We start from the raw sequence: 22,435 nt of genomic DNA, 5'->3' as shown, positions 1-22,435 counted from the left end.
TAATGAAGATACCAGATGAGACATGGAAGCTAGGGGGACTGGGGGCCGACTCAACATGGCAGAACTTTGAGGGCCCCAGAGAGCACCTGCCCTCGCCACCATCTCCCATGTTTGGTATAGAGAAAGTAAGCTCCAGTTAGGCCAAGGGAAATCCACACTCAAACCCAGGACTCCAGATCCATGGATGCCATTCCATTAACTCAGGGTGAAGTCTGAGGCTAGAAGGCACAAAATTAGACACCTTACTATCAAACTGCCTCAAGCTGGCCAAGGCCCATTGTTATATTGAATAGAAGCTCCCAGTTTCAAAGGAGTCCATGTCCAACTTGCTGTCCTGATTATCCAAACGGATCTGATGTAACCACCTACATCTTTACCAGGGGCCAAGAGAAAAGGAAGCAGATGCTATTGTGCTAGCCTGGCAGAGAGCTTCCAGAAGCTAATAAAAAAAAAACAGAAAATGAACTCACCCCTACAGCAACCTGAGGGGCCTAGGGTCTTTGGACCCATGTGAGACATCTGTCCTCCAGAAGTGAAAGATGGTAAATCAGTGCTATTAACTAAGTCTGCCCTAATTGGTTGCAGCAGACACACCCTGCGCCTCTCGGTGTAAAGTCTGTAAACTGAAAAGCAGCAGGGCAGATGGAGTCATGTTTCCAAGAGGGGCTGGGTTTTCGGCCAGAGAGAAGGAGTACCTCAAACTCCGGTTTCAAACAGGAAGCACTCACTCTCCATTTCTGCTGGGGCAGAGCTGGGCCAGCCAGCCTTGCAGTAAACAATCCCCAGAGTCTTTGAAAATGTGGACCAGAAACAAGAGCCTCCCAGTATTGATTTAAAATGAACCAAGGAGACCGGGTAAAGCTCAATAGTAGAGCACACATGAGCATACAGAAAACCCTAGGCCATCCCATGACTGAAAAACAAAACAAAACCACTAACTTAGTTTACATTTGTTTGTTTGTTTCTTGAGAGAGAGAAAGGAGGTCAGAGAGAAAGGAGAAACTTGCAGGAGCCGGTTCTCCCCTTCCACCATATTCGTTCCAGAGACTTGGTGGCAGGCATTTTTTTCTGCTAAGCCATTTCACAGGCCCCAAAATGTTTTCTTTTAAAAAGGCATTTCTTAAAATATGATAGAAAATACCCAGCATTACAAAATATCGAAGAATTACACTACAGTAAGCTACTACCTCACACCCATTAAGGTGGCTGCTATTATCCAAAGACAGAAAACAAGTGTTGGGAGGCTATGGAGAAGTTGGAACCCTTGTGCAGTGTTGATGGGAATGTGAATTGGTACAACACTGCTGTGGAAAATATATGGCAGTTCCTCAAAAACATAAAAATAGAACTACGCTAGGATCCAGCAAATACACTGCTGGATACGAATCCAAAGGAACTGAAGGCAAAAACTCAAAGAGATGTTTCACCCCCATGTCCACATGATAGTGAGGGGGTGAAAATAATCCAACTGTCTGTCAATAAAAGAACGAGCCACACCCTATGATTCTATGCACAGGAGGGGATATCGCTCTACCTTAAGAGCAATGGAATACCACACATGAGGTGAACTAAAGTAACGACAGGAGGTGAAACATGCCAGTCAGCAAAAGACAAGACTGAGATGCCGGCAGGGGTCGCACTCCTAGAAGCTCAAGTAACTGCAGTTTCCAGGGCTGGAGAGAGTGAGTTCAGGTTTACAAGATTAAAATTTTCTGGTGATGTTTTCCACAACACTGTGAATATACTTAACACTACTAAACTGTATACTTGACTATCCAGATGGTGAAGTTCACGCTACCGGCTCTTTAGAGAAAAATGAAATTGTATTATATCTCTAGACTAAAACACTCAGCCCAGTAGTACCAGAGACTCCAAGACTCTTAAAGTGCAGCCAGCCCCTGTGTCTGTACCTCTGTGCTCAAAGGTACCATCACCTGTTTTATATAAGTGTCACCTCCCAAAAGCAGCCAAGAGCTACACTAGTACTGGAACTAGGTGTCATTCCAAGTACCTCATACTGGTGCCCAGCTGTATATGTGGCAGGGCCCAATAAACATCTGTTGATTCAGTTTTTCAAGACTATGACCTTTGCTTCCTACTAACAAACCTATTCCTCCAAAAGGGCACTTGATCCACCACCAACCCTTGCCTTGGCTAACCCCAGGCCAGGAAGACCAAGAGAGGCCAGGGACATACAGAAGTAACTGCTGGTACTGTGTGTGCCCTATCATCCAGCATCCAGCCTTTGCCCAGTAGGAGGAAAAGCTTCAGTCTATCTCAACCCTAAAGCAAAATCTCAGCCCAGCAGACCCTAGAGAAGCAACAACAATGGTCTGGAGTGCAGGCTTTGCACTTATCTCATCCTGACTCACTAACTAGCAGAACACCAGCCCCAGGTCTACCTGGCTCCGTGAAGACCCTGAGGAACCCCTCCACTGCAACTACACAGAACAAACACCTCAACTAAATGCTACCAACTGGAATGTTGACTTCCCCTAAGGCAGTTCAACCAACTTGAGGACAGTGAAGGGTTCTGCTCCTCAAGTCTGCAGCAGCCTTGAAATACCAGGAGAGGCTGCTTGCCTAGCAGGCAACACCTGAGACAGGGCATCTCTCTGAAGTACTTGGTAAGAATACCAGTCGATACAGACATTAGCTATGAGCCAGACATTTTCCCACAATTGAGCATATGTCCATCTACTTGATCCTCATACCATCCCCTGAGATGGGTGTTATTATTATACCATTTCACAGATGAGAAGCCCAAGGCAGAGAGAGATTAACTGACTTGCTCCCAGGGTGAACCAAGCAGCCTGGCAATGGAAGATATGCTTGAACTTCACTCATGGCTTTAGCTTTCCCTACCTTACAGATGGGGGCTTCTGGTGTCCTCCCTGCTCCAGCCCCCAATATCCTCATATATATAAAGATCAGAGAGCCCCTTCAGGCTTGTCTTCTTCGAGGCAAAATGGTGCTGACTCTTCTGCCTTCTCAAAGGTTATCACTGCAACTCTACTCCCTTAACTGTTACATTAACACAGAGTTTGAGTCCAGGCCCAGGAGCTGATGTAGAGTCAAATCCAGGCAAGCAAAGGGGAGGTGGGTACCAACCAAGGTGGGGAAGGGTTAAGAAGCAAAGAACCCGTGGAATTCAGCCTGGGAGTCAGTCCCCTTTGCTTTGCCCACATCACAGAATGGGCTACCAGGTCACTGGAATCTGATTGTCATGTGTGCTGCTGGAGTGACAGCCCACTCAGTTCCAAGCATGATGGAGAATCCTTTCACTTTGTCCAGCACCCATAGAGTCCTGGGCCTAGATTTGAACTCTGCTGATATAACAAAAATGAGAGGCCGGGAAGCCGGGAACCCACCTAGGAAACAACAGGCCACAGCTAGGGCACTGCAACACAACAGCAGGTTGCTGGTGCTACTTCATATTCATGTTTCAGGATTTCTGCTGCCCCACATGTCCAGTTTCTGAGTAGCTAGATGTGCTCATGTGGCAGCATTCTAGCTAACAACATGTAAGAACTTATGATATAATATCCCGGTGAGGCCCAGGCTCTCCCATAACCATCCCTGCACCTGCTCACCTATAATATTTCCCTTCTCATAACATCTTAGCCAGCAAGGAAGACTGAACTTAGATCTAAGATGGAAGAACTGCAGACAAAAGTAACCAAGGTCACTGAGCCCCCATATGGAAGGTCAAAAGATGAGGAATTCCAGTCCCAGACTGTAACATGCTAAAAATAATAATAACATTAATTGTGTGGAGCTAATGAGATCTAACTAAGGGCTGCTTGTTACAGCTCATAGCCTTTCTTAAGTAGTACAGGGTAAGAGAGACATACCTAAGCAATTACAGTGAAGTCAAAAAAACCAAGGATGGCTTAAGAAACAGATGCTCTGCAATGCCCAGGAGGGGTAAAGCCTAGTCAATGTCAAAGTATCTCTTTGCCTTTACTAACTAGGTGCCAAAGCCAGTAAACCAAACTTTACCAGAGGCACGGAGTCATGTCATATCACTGGGAAGAGAAACTGATGAGCACTCAATCTAATTTAATTGGGAAAAGAGTTTAAGTGCCCCTTCAAATTGTGAGCACTCAGGATGGGCTAAACGTTCCTGCTAGCCGGGCATTGGTGGTGCACGCCTTTAATCCCAGCATTCAGGAAGCAGAGGCAGGAAGATCTCTGTGAGTTCGAGGCCAGCCTGGTCTCCAGAGAGAGTGCCAGGATAGGCTCCAAAGATACACAGAGAAACCCTGTCTCGGAAAAAAAAAAAAAAAAAAAAAAAAAAAAAAAAAAAAAAAAAGTTCCTGCTAAATGACCAACCTGGCACTGCTGTCCTAGAAAGCCCTCCAACAACAGGAAGTACTGACAGCCGTCACTCTGCCACGAGCAAGTTATCTAACAGACAGCTGAGTGAAGGACACCTAATGTGGTCTGGAGCTGGGAAAGGAATCATAAAAGAGTCAACAAACATGGCACTCCTGAAGAAAAAGCAGAAGTCAACTGACTGGGAAAGGGGGAAATGTGTCCCCAAGTAAAGGGAATGACACAAACAAGGTATGAGTCAATATCGCCTACCTGAGAGTTAGCTGCCAACAGGACACTTAGAGGGTAGGGCTGGTAGGAAGAACAGTAAGAAATTAGGTTGGCAGAGCAACCCAATCATGGAGGCCCAGCCATCAAGGACAGTGGGCAAGAAGCCAGGAAAGTACTTGGTATGGTACCAGTGATGAGATCTGCTGTGTGCTTTTGCTTTCTGGTGACGTAGTAAATAACAAACTAGAAGACGCAGGACCAAGAAAAAAAAGACTGTAGCCAGAGGCTGTTACAGCCATGTAGACATATCAAATCCAAGCCTGCAGGTGGTTTATGTGGCTCTAGGTGGGCAAAAGTCTAATGTCAGACCAAACTACCTGCACAATGAGATGAAAACAAAAATGTGAGAATGTCTACTGGGAGCCTGGCTTGGTCATCTTGGTGACACAGAAGAAGAGATCTCCAGGGTGGAGAGACTGATCAGAACATCCTGGGCTAATTAGTAACCAGCAAAATGAGGTGAACTGGAGACAGATACCTGGGCTAGGACAGTGAGAGCCCTCACCATACCACCAGAGTTCAACAATTGGCATAGCTGCCACCACTGGGCAGAACACATCAAGCACAGAAAGGCCAGCACCAGCAAGGACAAGATACTCAGGTAACTGAAACTTAGAAGGTCTCTACTGATGTGACCAAAAGCTCTTCCTTTAGCACTCATTTTTTTAAACACTAAATTAAGATATTCAGAGAAAAATATTAACTGTGTCGTTGACACAAGTAAATCAAGGAGTTAACAGCTAATGCTAGAAGGTTGAGTTAGGATTCAATGACCTCGACATGCTAAAGACCCAGCCCAAACTGACAAGATGAAGGAGACTAGGCATACACTGTCAAGGCCTGTGCTTACATGAGAAAGGCACACTGCCTAAGCAAAGGGTAGGAGGAATGCTAGCTTCATAGTCATGGATCCAACAAGGACTCTGAGAGTTAGAAGACTCAAACTCAATGAGTCAGTAGTATAACTCATCTGCCAAAAAGGCAAATACTGTCTTTGCTTCCTCTTAGTTTGTTCAAAGATCAGAAAAAGGGAAAGAGCAGACTGAACCCGTGGCACAAAACAGCTCATGCTAAAGCCTGGCACCTCACAGGCAGTACTATCCAACAGGAGCACTGGCTAAGCAGAAGGGACAGAGGAGGAGGGATGGGAGACTGAAGGGTGAAGACACCATGAGGATAAGGACATGAAGGAGACTGGGTAAAGAAAGGGGCATGGAAACTGGAAATGCACTGAGACAGAACATGAGGGGCTGGGGATGTTGTTCAGTTGGTTAAGCATTTGCCACACAAGGCCCTGAATTTGTATTCATGGCACCCATGTAAAAGCTGGCTAAGTATATAGGCCTACTGTAACCCTGGCACTCAAAAGGCAGAGACAGCAGGGACAGGGAATCCCTGCAGACTGGCTAGCCAGAGTAGCCACAACAGGTAAATTCCAGTTTCAGTGAGAGACCATGCCTCAGTGAATAAGACGGGGAGCAATAAAGGGAACAACCAAGGCCAACTCCTGGCCTCCACATACACACAAGTGCATATATACCCACATACACACATGCGCGCATACACATGCAAACAAGCGTATACATGTGCCTACATACAAAATAAGGAAGGAGAGGCAGGTGTATAGGAGCTTCTCTAAGGAGCAACAGCTCCCGTCCACTCCAAATGGAGAAGGAAGAACTGATAGGCAGAAACACTGGGATGGAAGAGTTTTGCTCAAGATAAGAAAGAATATTCCAAAGATGAATGCTATTGAAAACTGGGTTGACTGCTTTCAAAAGACAATGGGATCCTCAACTGGATGCCCTGTGTATAATGCCAAGCCAAGGCCAAGTCTACACTACAAAGGAGGCTAGGCTAGATCAGCAGCTTCTCAGCTTCAGTATTTCAAAGACCAGTAACACGTCTTCTTACTTGCACTATAAAGTTCTCAAAGATCAACTGCCATCAACCATCACCATCACACATTTTTTTCACCAAAGAGCAGGGCACAGAAACTACCAATAGGAAGAACAATTCCTTCTACTGAGCAAACTGAACTTTATGAAAACTAGCTATGGCTTCCAACCCCATAGAGCTAGGGGAAACATTAATCACAGTCACACCTGTCTTATTCACTGCTGTATTCCCAGGATCCAGCATTTAGTAGACACTCAATAAACATTTGCCCCATGAATGACAAATGACTGCATGCACTTAATTTACAAAGCACTGGCTTCCACAGAGTCAGACAGCTTCTCTGCCACATCATTAATGGATAGTTATTGACAGCTTTGGCTGTTCCTGGCACTGAAACACGGCACAGTAAGAGCCATTAACTTCCCACAATCCATCCTCTAAGAGCTGAGAGAAACAATGTCTTGTGTCTTTACTGTCTTGAGGTTTGCAAAACTTTTCTCCTGCACCCTCTCACAAAGTTCTCTTTACAATGAAGCAGTAGATACTATCATCGCCAACTGGAGGAGCCAAGGACCAACAGCCTTATCAATGCCACACCAGCAATGACTGGTTAGGGAACAACAGACCTAGCTTTCCACTGCCTGATGAAGGCTGCTACCACTCACCTCAGCTGCCTCCCGGGAAAGGGGGGATACAACTGGGTCCTCTACCACACTCCCAGGAAGTCAGAAAGCTCTGCTGAGCCACGGAACCAAACACACAGGCCTCCACAGCACGGGCTGCTATAGCGATGCTAGGATTTGCAGACAAGGCCTTTGTGGGGAAAGCAGAGATTGGAGATGCCCACGGCTTCCGTTAGCAGCAAGCCAAGAGCCTTTGTTTGCCTTTACCACACCATCTGTCCCCAGGCCCACTAGTGCCGGTGATTTTAATTAGCAGCCCCACTGGTATGAATTTGGTCTCAGGTCTGCCCAAATGCACTACGAAAAATCCTCAGAGGAATGATGACAGTGCACAGGAAATCATAACAGGAGCTCTCCTTTCATTCTGCTTTTGAACCGGGTCACCTGGGGCCACCAGTTAACTATTTCAGCCTGAAACTAACTCACAATTCAGAAAACTAAACAGTACATGAGTAAGCAAACTGAAAGGACAAAAGTCAAGAAACAGCAAAATCTACTTTCACAGTAGATTCACCCAATCAATTCAGTAGGTGTGTGTGTATGTATTTATGTATGTATATGTGTACGTATGTGCATTTGTATGAGAATATACACACTTAGTGTGTAATTACAGATAATACACATTTCAAGGGGTATAAAGTAGACTTGAGTGCTCTTGACACCTCTTTTCCAGTGTATGACTAGAACAGGGTCCATGGTGCTTAGCAACCCCCAGCACTGGATCTGTGTCACTAATAGTGTTGTGTCCACAGAAAGCCAAATTAATATCCACAGTCCAAAGCACATAGAGTATCTCTGCACGGCAGGGTCAAGGTGCCAGAAGCATCCCTAGCAGATGGCAAAGGCAGGTGTGTATGGGCGGGAAGAGAGGATGATCCAGCATCATGATCATTACCACATTTCCTAGCAACACCATGCTGGAGATATTGTCTCAGTGCCACACAGAAACTCAGGAGACAGCAAGCCCAGGCTTGTTCAAATCAAAACAAAGATTGAGGAGACCCAGCTGGTCCACACAACACATGGAACAACACAGCATTGGATCTGAATAAGACAAGTTCCACACACTCAAGAATTGAGGTTTGGGGGGGGAGGTAGCATTCCATGTACAGGAGTACAAGGCCAATGTCTGACTTTTTCAGAAAGGCATTTGCCCAGAGACAGGAACAGTGAAGGGCAGAGCCCTGCTGAGAGCATAGCAGCAACTTTGAAGTTATACAAGCTTAAATCAGAACATCATGCTATCACTCTACCAAGATGAGACCTGGGCAATGCACTGTATTTTAACCTCAGCTCAACTTGGTTCACCTACATTTCATTGCTGATCATTATTTTGAGCATTAGATACAAAGTCAAATAGGCTGTTTCATACCTCTCAAAGCAAGGGCTTTGCCTTTTCTATATGGTCTCTGTGAGACCAGGTAAAATGACATCAGTGAGACATCCTGCACTCAGTAAGAACTCAGTGCATGTTAGTTGTTACCCCACTGATAATGATGGTGTCCAGAGGTCAAAGTATAGATTCTTTTTTTCTTTTGAATTTTGAGATGTTTTCAATAGTAGCTCATTATCCCTCTGGAAAATACCAAGGCTTTGGAATACATTCAGTTCTGATCTTTGTACCCAGCCCATCTCACGTCATCCACCTTGTTGTTCATATTTAAACCACCTTAGTTTTAAAACACTCTGCACCTTATTCTTCTTTAAAAGAAGATTAAGGCATCTTTACAAGGCATGTCCCTTGGTAGCAATTTCAATGAGAACTGGCTGAGAAGTAAATTCCTGCATTTGCTCTTTATGTAAAAAGTGTCTTTTCATCCTAACTCGTAAATGATGTGCTAGCTATACTCAGAACTCAAGTTTAAAATTCACTTGAGCACTTTAAATACAGTGCCCTGACCTATGACCTCTGCTTTCCTGGGAAAGGTTTGTTGTCCTTGGGGAGAGAATCCACCTCCCCTACTGCTTTATTATGTCTTCTTAATGTCTGAGTTGTTTCCCACACCAGTAGATATACTGTTAATTATCCACTCCATAGTGCACTGTTACAATATAAAAATTGGTACTTTTCCTAAATTTTGAAATATTTTTGGCATCAGCCTTTAAAGTAATGCCTTTATATCACTCCCACTACTGTTTAGAAGCCCATGAAAAGACACAATGAATCTTTTCTCTCTTTCCTTAAATTTCTTTTCCACAAATAAAGTATTTTATCTCTTTGCTTTTTTCTGGACAATTTCCTCAGATCTATCTTCCAATACACTGATTTTATCTTCTGCTATGTTTAACCCAGCCATTAAGTTATTTACTGCAACATGTTCAGTTCTTGAAGTATATATACCTGGGTTCTTTTTCAAATCTTCTCCTTTTTAGGTTTTTGTTTGGGGTTTTTTATTTTCATTTTTATTAAATTTGTTCTCGGACAATATTGCAAATGTATACAATGTGCACCAGCCACTCTCCTCTTCCATCCTGCTGCAGCTCCCCCCACCCACTTGTCATCTTCCCCCCAGACTCTCTATAATCATAGCTATCTGTTTTGGTTTTTTGATCCACTGAGTTTAGATATTTGATGCCAATTATAAGGTCATCACTCTTACCATAAAAGGCTATGTGTTATTTTTCTCATCACTGTAACCAAATACATGACAAAAATCAACTTAAGTTAATTATGGCTAACAGTTCAGAGGAAGACAGAGTGTCCTGGTGGAGAGGATATGGTGACAGAAGCAGTAGGGTCCATGGCGTCAACCAGAAAGTAGAGACAGGGGACTTCCAGTGCCCATCATCTCCTTCTTCTCTCTACCTTTTTATTCATTCTGAGACTCTAACCAATAGGTCCATGGTCAAGGCTAGTCTTCCCTATTAAGTTAAGGTCCTCAAAGACTTGCTTAAATATGTATCTCCTAGGTGATTCAAAATCCAGTCAAGTTGACAATGAAGACCAACCAAAACAAGACCTCCTTCTTATTGTCTGATACAAACCTAATTACCTTCCCAAAGTCCCATCCCCAAATGCTAGTACACATGAGCTAGGGTTCCTGTACAGGAATTTGAAAAGACATAATTCAGCCCACAGTAATATGCATATATTCAATTTTCTTTATTCACTCACTGACATCCTACATTGCTTCCTGCAAAGTGCAAGTCCAGTCATGCCCTGAGAACTGCAATGACAGGTGATTTCATCACTGTGAAAAATCACAGTGTGTTTACACAAGCTTGGCCATGTCAATAGGCCACACAATCTAGGAGTCATCCTGTACTGACCAAAATGTGGTGGGTGTCAACAAATTCAAATGCTACACCTGTAAGTGGCATTAGCCTAAGGTTTCTCTTTCTTATGGGTGATTTACAAGCCTCCAAGTACTAGGGAAGTAGAAAGCTTTTCTCTTCTCACCTTCTTGTTTTATGTTGTTAACATAATTTCTTTTTTGAACCTTTGGGAGTTTCACATCATGCACCCCAATTCTGCTCACCTCCCAGTGTCTCCATAGCCTCCCCTTCCCCTGCAGCACCCCCCAAATGAAAATTTAAAAAAATAACCAAAACAAAACACAAAAACAAAACAAACAAAAACCTCTTTGCTCCTCCGTCTTTCCCACCTCTCCACCTCTCCAACACCTCTTTATTCCTTCTGGTGGCATTGGGAGCCATAGTGTGTCACACAGTAGTCACACAGCATAAATGAGTTGCTGGTCTGGTTCAAGGCCTCTGGTTTCTGGTACACCTCATCATTCCTCCAACCTCAGAGGCCTGATGCCATGATTTACTCACTTGCAAGTTTCAAGACACATAACCTATACCTCATATCCAGATCCACACCACTGTGATCACCAAAGCTCTGGCACTTGCTACTTTTGCCTAGTCTTTCCTATGTTCAGAATAGATATATGCACATACACATACAACATGGACTGTTATTGGAATTAAATGACAGAACTCACACAAAATTCTTAATTAAGACATAGCATATAATATCAAATGGCTGTTCTGATTTCCAAATTTCAACTCATCCCAGTCTATCCAATGTTATTTTCCTTCTTCCTAAAGTAACAATAAGTGAAGCTGTAAAATATAACATTTCATATTATGATCTAGCCATATATTAAAGGTTCCCTTTCTCTTGAAAAAGACAAAACCAACTGCAACATCCAAATAGTATCATTTTAGTATGTAAGATATCTTAGTATCAAACTCTTGCTTTGGTCAGCTAATAACCCAAATTAAACACATGAAGTTCTCAGCAATCTACCACTCAAAAAGTCACACCATAGCTATTTGTTGTCCCTAAATTAAACTTTCCAACTGTCCATTCATCTCTCCAGCAAGTAACATGGTAGATTTTGACTAAGCATAAGATACAGCTGCTAGCATCACCCAGAAGAACCATGGTCCAGCTAAGTCCTAACCCTGAATGTGACAGGTTTTCCTGCCCCAGCTGCTCCCTCATCCTTCTCCCAGTTGCAAGGACATTTGATTCCAGTTCCACTTTCAATGCCCTTTTTGGAGCACAGAGCAGCCTGCACAGCAGAACCAGGCATCCTCCAAATATAAGCCACTGCGCATACAACGGGCAGGAGCTGCTCTAAGCCTTCCACCCAGGGTAAAAAGTCACATTATACAAAGCAAGAATCACTTTAACTGGGTCACCTCATGGGAAATAGCAAGAGTCCAATACAAATGTAGTTGACTCCAGGATAAATGGTAACCAGCTTGGAAGAAAGCTGGAAGCAAATGACTGCAAGCCCATAATACCTAGTGCTGGTGAGGTCTCTGTGCCCCTTCCCCATTTCATTAGACAGAAACTGTCTAATGAGTGACAATATAATTTGCTTATTGAAAGGATGAAATATAAGAAGGGAAAAAGGGAGGAGAGGGGAAAGAAATGGGTTTCCTTCAAGCAGCTGGCTCCATATTAATAACGCAGCCAGCCATTAAGAGAGCTGGGTGTGGTGTTTTTGTTTTTGTTTTTTATGTATCTTGTCCTCTTGGAATACATTCAAAGCATGAACATTAGACATATGTAACATCCAGCCATGAAAACAGACCCTCTTGGCATTGTTCTTCTGCTCTCAAATAGACAGTGAATCAGAAGGTCACGTCTGTAGGTGGGCTGGAGAGCTAAAGAGAGCTGAAACGTGAGTACATTGGGGAAAGACTGCGAGGTAAAGCCAGCCTGCCAACATGATCTTTTCATACTATCAGGAAAGGCTGATGGGGCTAGTCTCTTACTGCAGAAGAGACAATGACAATTCCCAACTGATAAAGGAAGACCCTAAAATAGGCTCTGTGTCTCAGGCTGCCCTATGTCCCTGAGAAAGAGCCATATGTCAACTGGATGTCAACCCAGGCATTTTCTTCCTGACCCCTCCCTGACTTTGATCTCCGAGCATGCAGATAAACACATATGACAGTCTCTGGAGACTGTGTCTAAATATACCCAACCCTGTTTATACCAAAACAGATTCCCTGGCTATTCGTGGTGCAGGCAGGCTCGAATACAAGCCCCTAGCACACCAGCTTCCCAGAGGAACCCAGGGAAGTGGGAGACTAAAACTCTGGGCCCCAGACTAGCTGTGAGTAGGGCCAGAATGAATCCATCATTTTTTATGCAAGCACACATTCCTAACAGAACTTCCCAGAAAAAGTTCTAAGTCCACAGCATCTATAGGTTTCTTCTGCTCACTTAAACAACAACAACAACAACAGCAACAGGGGGTAAAAGTCCCCAAAGCCCAACACAAGTTATCCAAAAAGAGAGAGGATATAATCACAGAAAGAAATCAGACCCTCTGGGAGTCCGGCTCCAACTCTGCTGTTTGTTAGCTATGTGACCAATGCAAATTACTTAGGCTCTTAGAACCTCTGATCTCTGCTTTGTAAAAAGGGGCTCACAGTAGGTCTCACCCCATAAATAAGAGGTGAGGCTTACATGAGGAAAGGTGTGAAGCACTTAGCCAAGAGTTGCTGAGAGTCAGGGCAGGGCTCATGCTGTGTCTGTCCCCATGAGCATCTACCCCACACACAAGGAGTGTGGGATGGAATCCAAAAACCTTATTCTTCAGAATGACCCCCTCGCCATGCCTTACAATCACAGACTCCCAGCTGTAGAAACAATTCCAAATGAAGGCCCAGGCTAAAGAGAGCAGTGAGAGATTGCTGGCTGACATGACTCCAAACTGTTTAGAACCAAAGGAATGCATTAAGGCGCTTGCACCCTGAGAGCTGATTTATGTTAAGTAAATGGCCCCAAGTCAGTGGCAGCCTCCACTTGAGCTCTCTTCGAACTCTTGCCATTTAAATGCATGGCCTACTCCCGTCATTGCACTTGGGTGTTGGCAGGTTGAAAGGCACTTCCATAGCTAAGCGTTTGAGAAAGCCAAATATGGCCAAACTCAGACCACTCTAGGTGGACTACAGAGAGGCCCCCCACGGGTGCCAGAGACGGTGAGGGGTGACTCACAGCATTAGCTGCCGACTTCGAGGCATGAGTGGCTATGGGCTGTTTTCATTTCCAAGCAAAAATTTCCATCCCATAAACCCCAAAGTATTTTATCGAGGCAGTGGGGTCTAACTCATCAGTTTGCTATAAAAAGGGCAGCCTCGTACGCAAGGAATAGACAGCTATTTTGAGTCACAGCCCTAGTTAGTGTACAGCCCTGCCTGAGAGAGCACCTCAACCACCAATGGATGGAATTTTCCACCCCTCAAGGAGATCCCAGGGAGGTCCCTGAGAATTCTTAGCAAGCAAGAAGACCAGGGTCACTGTCACCTACTACTGCCACACCAGAAACAAAGCTGTCATAAGTATCAAGTGAGAATAAAATATATTGAGATATTCTGAAAAATACTGAGAGAGAAAGTACACTAGAACTATAAATAACTGCCAGCAGATATTAGAAGCTCTTGGATATAATTCACCTTTAAAAGTGTGTCTATATTTATCACTTAACTGAATAAAAGGTTAAAGAGAGACTTTTTATTCTATGTTATACCAAACATATTTCAACTGATTTTTATTCTAATTGAATTGGCTACTTGTTTGACAGACATGACTGACTCAACCAACTATACAAAATACAGTATAAGCACCTCTAACTCTATGTGGAATAGTCAAAATATTAGACATACTATCGGTCTTGCCTTACCACCACTCTGCCTGCTATCACTAGTCGATGGCCAAAATATCAGACAGGCTTCCTATCTTGTTATCTCTACCCTGCCTCTAGCAGACATCACTAATCAGTCACTGAGAGCTTTCCTATGAATTTAGCTAGCAGCTCTAAGTCCTTTTCAGCACAGCAGTCCAGGGAGCCATAACCAGTTACAAACCTGAAACCTTCTCGCCACCTTAGATATTTCTTCTGCCTGACTAATTTTGAAACCCTGGCTCAGTAGGATCCTCCCCAGCCTGGTTTTTAGTGTTATTAATTCTCCCCAAACTTATTTGCTGATGCCAGAATTTCCTGGTTAGCAGACAGAATCTTTCATTTCATAATTAGAGAAAAGGCTGAACATGCAACACTTCAGAGAGAAAATAAAATGGTAAATTTATATAAAATGTAAATAGATGATTCCAGCCTTCCTCTGAGCAGGGCCCAGGTGGCCCAGCCTTTCCCAGTGGAGTCTTAGCCACTTCCTTAAAAGGACAGGTCTCCTCTGAATGCCTCTTCCCTACACAGTGGACCTCCGGGGACAGCCAAGCTCATCCAAGACACACCCAGGACTGCCAGGGGGAGGAATCCCACTGCTATGAGGCCTTTGTGCTGTGGGAAAAGGGCGGTAACGGGTAAGAGCCCTAGGTTCCTCAGGGTGAGATGAGAAAGTCTCACAGCAACTGGAAGCACACAGGCAGGAAAGGTAAGAAGCAAAGGGTGAACTACGTCAGCCCCCAGACAACCCCCAACATCACAGAATGTCATCCCCACTGTGCCAAGAGCTGCTGAAGCACTGAGCATTTGCAGAGTTGGTGCTTGACAGGCTCACAGTATCAGAATGGTGCTCTGAGCCTTACAAGAACTTCAGAGTGCAGAGGTCCACTCGTTTCTAACAATGCAGCTACAATAAGGGACACCAGTGTCCTCCGAAACTCTAGTGTGGCAGGTGTCCGTCTACTTTACCCATCAATGTGCACAACACTTCATCTATCTAGTAGCTGTTGGTTCATAATTCTGAACTGTCAAAACTAGTCATGCATGAATATACCTTCACCAGGGCTACTCAGATTCACTGGAAGCACACAGGCAACACGGGTGAATGATTGAAAGTTGACACTTGCTAGAATATCCTGGCTTTGGTTCCCTTGGTGAAGACACAGAATAAGCTGACCTAATATTATACCTACCTGGTGTATGATATATACCTGACATGAACAACTTATCTAATGCTATAGCTTAGCTTGGCTCTGGAATGTTCCCCCAAAGGCCCAGGTGTTGAAGGCTTCTTCTCCACCTTGATGCTATAAGGAGGTGGAAGAAACCTTGAGGCAAGGTCTAGCAGGAGAGCTTAGGTCATTAGAAACAAGCCCTTGAAAGGGACACTGGTTCCCAGCATCTCTTTTCATCCTCTCTTTAATCCTCCTCCTCTACTCCACCCCCTCTCTCTCCTGACCATGAAGTGAGCAGTTTTGCTCTAATATGAACTCTCATAATAAACTAAATCACCAAAGGTTTCGATAGAAGCAGGGCCAGTGAGTCACAGAACCAGCTGGACTTCAAACTATAATCAAAATAACCCCTTTTTCTTTATAGATGTATCATCTCAGATATTTGTGACTAATAAAAAGCTGATGAACACACCTAATATATTAAATACATATTTTCATGTAGACCTAGGGTGTGCCTTTTTTATCAAATGATTTGGAACAAAACAACAATGAACATAAAAGATTTAAAATCTATAAACAAGGAATTTCTATTGGGCAGGCCAGAACTCACTGGGTTTGAGCTAGTGTCAAGGAAGTAAACTACTAAATAATGGATCTCATTGGTCTCTGAGGTTTCTCCTTACAAACACGGTCTATAAAATCCAATCTTTGGGAGAACTGCTTAACAAACTAAGTGAGGTAGTTCCCAAAATCTCATCCCATTAATGTATCAGTGCTTTCACAGTATAACCACTCTCTGTCTTGCTGTCTTCTCAACATCCTTATGATGGAATCACAAGTACTGCTAGTGGCCCATAGAATGCAGATCCAAATTTCCAGTCCTAACACTGTGGTAGTCCATGCTCACACTTAACACATGCCAGCAAAGAATGGAGGACTTACTGCTTTCATACTGAAGACAAATGCTGAGCAATTTGAGCTGAGCACAAAGAAAAGGGAATTCTTCTATTCCAGAAGGAGAGAAGGCAAACTCAAGCGATAAGCTGCGGTGACACAGCCGAGAAAGCGTGGGTCATAGGCCCAAGGGCTAGGGCTTGGCTAGAGGCTCTACATGGGACAGGAGATATAGCTGTGAGAGACCACAGAGCATAGAGACAGAACTGAGCTCTGGCATAAATCCCAGGCCTAAAGCAACTTCTCTTCAGTAAAAGGGGGTCTAAGCCTTCTACCTGCCTACCCCCACACTCACAAAAATAACAGGAAATATGGAAAAACAGGTATCAGCTTGGACTTTGTCCTGCTATCTCAGAATGCTAGCTGGAGTCCCAAACCTAAGACCCATCAATCACATGTTCCTCACACAACACAAACATGGGCTGGATAGCTTGTTGTGGGACTAGAGAAGCTGAAATGGCCCTAAGACTACCCCTCGACCAGCCGTACAATCTATATAAGCACAGAGTTAGAAACGTGCAACCTAGCAAGCATGAGGTATGAACTCACACAGCCATCTCCTGCCGCTGTCCAAGAAAAGGATGTGGGCCTGAAGGCAGGCATCTTGGGAGCATAGGATGACATGAAACAGAGGCCAGCCTCTCAGGCCCTGCATGACACCTACAAGAACCAGAACCTGTAACCTCACATGTAACAGAGCGGAGCGCATTCCTGGAGTGCCCCTGTCTTGCTTGTTGTGTCTGGGGGATGCATCTAAACCAAAATGGTACTGATTTTCTACCTAGAGAATCTCCAGGGGGGTTCTGGCAAAGCAAGGAGAATGGGTAACAATGGGAAGCAGCGTGACTCCGAATTCTAACTAAATATGGTGTCCTCCACCAGACTGACTGGATGATACAGAAGCAGCTGGCGTCAAGCCACTAGAAAGTGTTCTGCCCAAGAAGGCTGTCTCTCAGGAAGAGGTTGCAAAAGTGAACCACGGTCTGGCAGAGACCGCATCACCATCACCGGTGCGGGGCTCTCGGCAGGAGTTCAGGAGGAGCCTTCGGAGAACCCACAAAGGTGCCCAAGGAAGTGCTAGTGTGGGCAAAGACAGATGGCGGTCAGCCAATGTCGGGCAAAAACAGCACCAAGGGAAAACACTTTGGCCCTGGTTCTTCTAAGTCTTCCCCCTCTCCCTAAGCCTGGAAGCCTCAGCACAAGAAAGAGAAGAAGGGAAATAGCCCTGATCCTCCACCTCTAGCAGACTAGTAGACTGTTAAGTACTATAAAATGAGTCCCAGTTATTGGTATGAGACTGTTCCAACAACTGGATGAGACTAGGAAGTGAAGACAGCAAGGATCATAGCAAAGACCAGGAGCCGGGAGTCCTACTGAGTTAATGTGAACACCAGCAGTCAAAACCTCAGCGACTCCCTGACATACGCTGATCTCAGTTGTTCTCCACATATGCAGTCCTAGTCAGACTGGGATTCTGTGTGTGAAAGTGTTTTCTGATGAGACTCACAGCACCAGAGTGCTGTAGCACTCCAAATCGAGAAGTAAACTTTTAAAACAGTTTCCAGACAAAGAGCGAGACCAAAAACACCCACTGGAGCCCAGTGCAAAGCAGCAATGGCACAACAAGCCAACATTCAAAGTGTTCCGGTCTCTACGGGACAGAAATCACAGGACAGGAAGGACCCCATCGACATGGTCATATCACATAAAGGAACAAGGCATAATCTACACATCTGTGGACCCAACAGAGCCAGAGCCCGCAAAACATTGTTGTAAACCTGAAATGTGGAATGAAAGCATTAAGGGGAAATACTATTTGGAAAATATCAAAATCTCATTGAAAACAAAAACTTAAAGTAGGAAAAATCTGGCAAACACAAGGACAGAGGAGAAATGGTCCAGATTGTGAAATACAGAACATGAAAGAGCATTTAAGACAAAGGGAAAGATAAACATGTTCAATGTATACTTTGTTTTTTTCTTGGTTTTGTATTTTTGTGGGTTTAGGGGAGAGATTCTGGGGCAGGGATTTTATTTTGAGAGAGGTCTTGCTATTTAATCCAGACTGGCCTCCAATTTATAATCCTCCCGCTCCTCCTCCAGAGCCCTGGAAATAGAGCTTCAGGAGAATAAAATCAACTAAGGGCAGGCAATGATTGATAAAATAATGACTGAACCCAATTTAACCGTTACATGATATATCTAGTATTGATACAATGTATTTTACCTACTAATATGTATAATTTTGTAAGAAAAATAGATAATGGTAGAACTTTCCAGAGTTGAACAATACAAGTTTGCAGACTGAAGTTTCTCACCAAGTCCAAGCAAACTTTCAACAACGTCTATGTACTTAACACAACACTGTAAACTGTAAGGACAAAAACAGTATCTTGTAAAATTTCAGAATAGCGCCAACAGCAGATGTTTCATGGAAACAACAGGATCCAGAAAACATTGGAATATCTTTAAATTGATGTAGAATAATTGTTGACAAAGTTCTACACCTGTCTAAATCATCATTCCAGAGTAAAGAAGCCCCTGGGCCTGGTATTACAGGCCTGTGATCTCAGCTACTAAAGAGGCTAAGAAAGGAGGAACTCGGGTCCAAGTTCAAAGCTAGACTGTATAATCTAATAACCCAGTCTCAAAAAAAAAAAAAAAAAAAAGAGGGATTGGGGGCATGCTGGGGATACAGCTCAGTGATAGCCACACACACATATGCACACACATGTACCTCTATATATACAAGCCCTCATATAGTGAGTGTGTGTGTGTGTGCTTGTGCGTGCGTGGGTGCGTGCGTGCGTGCGTGCGTGCGTGTGTGTGTGTGTGTGTGTGTGTGTGTGTGTGTGTTAAGAGGGATCCAAAAGGAAGAAATGCAAGATGCAGGCAGTTACCCTCCCTAAGACTTTCTAAGAAGTGGGCGTGATTTCTTAGTCACCACTACTGCATACAAGACAAAGCAACTCTGAATCAATGTCCCTCAGTAGTTTCATACGCGAAGCAACGATAAGTCAGGGGGATAGGGAGAGGGCTCCAGAGTAAAGAGCTTGCTGTACAAGCTTAAGGAAGTGAAGCTGAATCCCCAGCACCCACGTAAACAGTTGGGGATGGCTGCCCATGTCTCTAACCTCAGCATCCTGGGCAGAGACAGGCGGTGTAGGGAGAAATCAAGACAGAGTGGTGAGCTTCTGATTCAACAGGAGACCTTGTCTTAAAGAAGGCAGAGAGCGAAGGTCCTATGCCTTTAAAACTCCAAACACTCTGGTACTGTTCTACAAGTTGGAGAGGGGTGTTTCTTCTTGCTCAGCCTCAAAACATTTGTTCATAGTGTAAACTCAGCTCCAGAGTATTCTTTTGGCATCATAGCCCATTTTAAAATTTCCCAATGCAGCTGACAACACAAAAGGAACCAGACACAAGCAATCCATCCCTCTGCCATTCTCAAATGACCATTTATAAATAGGGTTAAAAGAATAAAGGTTCTTAAACAAATGGGGGGCAGGGCAAAGAGGGTTCAGAACCACTGACAGGAAAAATATCAAACACCAAAAAAACCAAATATACCAAAACCCACAACACCAAAACAGAAGTGAATGTCCCTCCAAACATCAATGACCTTATTTCCAGACATGGTTACACATGCAACAACGTGCTTTCTGAGATTGCAAGCTAAGCCGCACTCTTTTCTCACATACACTTCGCAAGCCTCAGCCATAAACGATGCACATGCACCATGTACACGCATACGCACACTCCTGCACATAGATCAAAGAAGTTGTAAAGGTGGGGCGAGTTTAGAAGCTGTCCCTCAGAGTTCTGGGTTTAGAATTTCTGTTGGAGTTCTTGCAGGCCTGGGAGACAAATTAAATAACCTTCATCATAGTCGTTTTCTACTCTCATTTTCTCATCTTCTTCTTCCTCTTCCTCCTCCTCCTCCTTCTTTTTTTGCTTATATGCTTGCTTGCTTGCTTGTTAAGCCAGGCTATCCCTTGATAGTTCAGACTAGTTTTGTTTAAGACAGATTCTCCCTCAGTAGGCCAGTCTTAGGACTCTTGGTTCTCCTGTCTTGGATAATCAAATGCTGAGGTTACAGGCCTAAGTCACCATACCTGGCTTATCCCCTCTCAAACCAATCTTGAACTAAACATAACCACTTAGCCAGTGTTATCTGTGTCGGTCAACAAACGGACCAAACCGAGGAGTGCTTGGAATGCCCCCTGGCTCTCTGAAACAATCAAGATATGTCTGCAGTGATCCAGCCAACCCTCTGCTTCTCCCCACAGCAGAAACCCAGACCATCTCTCTGCTTCTCACCCCTGCAGAGACACAGCCCATCCCTCTGTCCCCCCCCCACACACACACACTTCTGGGCCCATGCCCATGCTTCTGCTTCCCCCAGCTGCAGGGACCCAGCCCACCTCTCTGTCCCACCCCTGCCTCTTGCTAGGACCCAGCCCATGCCTCCGCTTCTCCCCATCTTCTGAGATTCAGTACACCTCTCTTCTTCTCCCCATACAAGTACAAACTTCTTCGGATCACTGTCTTCTGCATTTCATTTTTCCTTTGTCTCATAAAAACCAAACTCCAAAGAAATGCCAAAGCCAGTTGTCCACAGTGTGACAGCAGCTGAAAAGGAGACAACCTGTCCATCTGGACCCTGAGTTCATTCCACAACTGACACTCTTGGATAAAAACACTTGATTCTGCCCAAGTTCCCCAAAGCATTTCACTGCCCAGACCCAGCACAAGATAGAGTTGGGTCAGCACTGCCCTTGAGGGTCACCAGAATAAGGTAAAATTCTCCAAGTAAAATTCTAGATGAAGCCCACCCAACACGATGAGATGGTGACTGCCCAGGGACCATGCAGTTCCCGGGAGGACTGCCAAGCAAGGCTGTGGCACAAGTCTGTCTACTGTCTACAAGAAAGACAAGAAAAGGCAAGGCTCTGAGACTAGTGGACTATGGGTGCCTCTCACCATGGTTGGCACTCCAAACATGTGGATTGGCTTCTGGAGTGAGACAACATTTCTCATCATATGAGGACAAATCTGCCCTCCATTCAACCCAGAGGCACTGGCCAGTGCAGAGAACTTGATGCCTGTGTGGGCACCAGCCCCCCGCAACCCACCAATTCAGAGGTATCAGCGTTGGGAGTTACCGTCCTTCTTGCCACTTCTGGGAAAGCTCTCCTCCTATCCACTAATGATGTTGGCCAGACTCCTCCTCAATCCAGATCCCTGCACTCATTTCAGAGATAGGGTCAGGACCTTAAGGGTACCTCCTGACCACTAACTCCCTCCTACACAAGAGTAAACCCAGAGCTATCCAGCATAATATATTTCCATGGCATCCAAAGAGTTCTAATATTGTCTTTGGCATCTAAAACTCATGCTTTTTCATGAAATACTCCAGACATACTTTTCTCAATTACAGGAAAATACAAGTGTTGCAAAGCTTAAGGGATCCAATTGAGATTTTCCCATGGTCATAACATCTTGGTTGCAGTGTTATAAGGTGGTAAGGATAAAAAAAAAAGAAACAAAATGTTCTATTTTAGGCTTTTGATATTTTCTATAATTATAAGGATATAAAATCACAGGGCTTAAATACCACATGGGCTAGCAGGTTCTTTGGAAAGCCAATATTTCAGGCTGAAATCTAGGACAGTGTAGATGGGGAACATGGGAGCTCCAGGGTAGAAGATGGAGGTAAGTGGTCTCCACGTGAAGTTCCTAAAGATGGGACACCCATGTGCCTTGCTGGGACATTATTCTCTCCTGTCACACGGGACTCCTGAGACTGAGGCCAGCAGAACAATGTCTGTGTCCACATTCCCAAGATACCCCATTGGTTAGTGCTTCCACACCATGTGACTGGAGTTTGACATACACCTCCGGCAGTCCTCAAGTTACCTGCTTCCTCCCATCCGCACACTGAACATGCCTTAGATCTCTA

General features: G+C 44.4%; 1 protein-coding gene across 33 annotated transcripts in view; it reads right to left on the bottom strand.

Annotated features, from left to right (window-relative positions):
- The window catches only part of Cacna1c (calcium voltage-gated channel subunit alpha1 C), a 555,448-nt gene that overhangs the window by 517,749 nt on the left and 15,264 nt on the right, over positions 1 to 22,435 (bottom strand). The window lies entirely within an intron of this gene.

Source organism: Cricetulus griseus, chromosome 8 (assembly GCF_003668045.3).
Source record: "Cricetulus griseus strain 17A/GY chromosome 8, alternate assembly CriGri-PICRH-1.0, whole genome shotgun sequence".
Taxonomy (NCBI): Eukaryota; Metazoa; Chordata; class Mammalia; order Rodentia; family Cricetidae; genus Cricetulus; species Cricetulus griseus.
This window is presented reverse-complemented; position numbering and strand designations above follow the sequence as displayed.